At 29.1% G+C, this 1,412-nt stretch overlaps 1 pseudogene; it reads right to left on the bottom strand.

The window, feature by feature from the left end:
• The window catches only part of LOC100954314, a 12,216-nt pseudogene extending 11,025 nt beyond the window's left edge, over positions 1 to 1,191 (bottom strand).
• Positions 1,192 to 1,412: the final 221 nt, after the last annotated feature.

Below are 1,412 nucleotides of genomic sequence, written 5' to 3'. Positions count from 1 at the left end.
CTTCAACTTCAATTAGATTGAGTTTTTCTCTTATGTGGGTGTGTATTAGGTCATCTAGTGTTTTCATATTAGTACTAAGTACATTTGCTTTTCCATTTTTGTGATAGTTTACTATTTAGACATAAAAAAAGATGGAGACTTTACATCTTTTGAATTGACTTGGGTGGAGTTGAAACATACTCTTCTTTGAAACACAGTATTTCTAGTTCTTATATCTTGCATCATAATGAATCTATTGCTTGTTAATATTTAAAAAATTTTATAAATTGATTTATTTACATCTGTGACATGTTGAATTTTGTAAAAGCTGAACCCAAGATGAGAAATTTTGTGGAATGATGATTTGTTGATGAAGAGACCTATAAGGGAACCTCTTCAATACTTTACCATTAAATATAACATCAATTGTAGAGTTTGTTGTATATTAGATTAAGAAAGTTCTCCTCTAGTCCTTTGCACCTACTAAGTTAGTCACATATTTTATCCTCCATTCTGCTCAAATGGTAAACTACAATGATTTATATTTGAAGGTTGAATTGACCTTTGAATTTCTGATATAAATTCCACTTGGTCACAGTATATTAATCTTTTCATATTGTGGGATTTACTTTGTGATCTTCTATACTCAAGCAAAAGCAGAACCAGATGAATATACCTGTAAATAACTGTAGTTATAGCGATGTCTTTGTGCTTATTACAAAAGGCTTCATCTACTAGATTTTAAGCCTCTTGAGAGTAAACATTGTTTCTAGACATAATTTATTTGGTATCTTTTCATATCTTAACATTGGACATAAAGAAGCATGATTAGTACCATTTGCTTGGCTTGACAGTTTATGCACATTTTAATTTAATCTTTACACTTGCTATGAAAAGTTTTTTGCTTATTGTACACCTTTTCTTCATATCCAGAAGTCTTCTGAAGCAAATAAATTTGGAAATTTAAAATGTTTTATGTAAGGAAGATAAAATTCAAAATAATGAGGATGTCTGGGAGTTGAGGTTAGAGGCTGTGTTCATTATTTATATTTTCTTTATTTCACCTGAGTTAATTATCAGCAAATTATCAGTTTTATTACAGGAAAACCAAATGTCCTTGCTTATTTCAAGGAATAAGACTTGATATTTAGGAATATCAATAAGACTTACCTGAGGATTTTGTCTACAGCTTTTCCTATTCCAGGTCATCATTTTCACATGCAGAAACACACAATTCAAGGTGGGTCGAGGAAATTCAAACAATAAAACTTAGATGCAAAAATTGCAAATGAAACTACAAATTTATATTTTGTTTAAAGGGAGAATTGGGTTGACATTATATACTAGTCTATACATTTTGTTCACTTTCTTAAATATTTAAAGGTTCTATAAACTAGACTGAATAATAGATTTCTTTATTAAAAATATAATAC

The sequence above is a fragment of the Otolemur garnettii genome, unplaced genomic scaffold, assembly GCF_000181295.1.
Source record: "Otolemur garnettii isolate 467f Iridium unplaced genomic scaffold, OtoGar3 scaffold00059, whole genome shotgun sequence".
Classification (NCBI taxonomy): Eukaryota; Metazoa; Chordata; class Mammalia; order Primates; family Galagidae; genus Otolemur; species Otolemur garnettii.
This window is presented reverse-complemented; position numbering and strand designations above follow the sequence as displayed.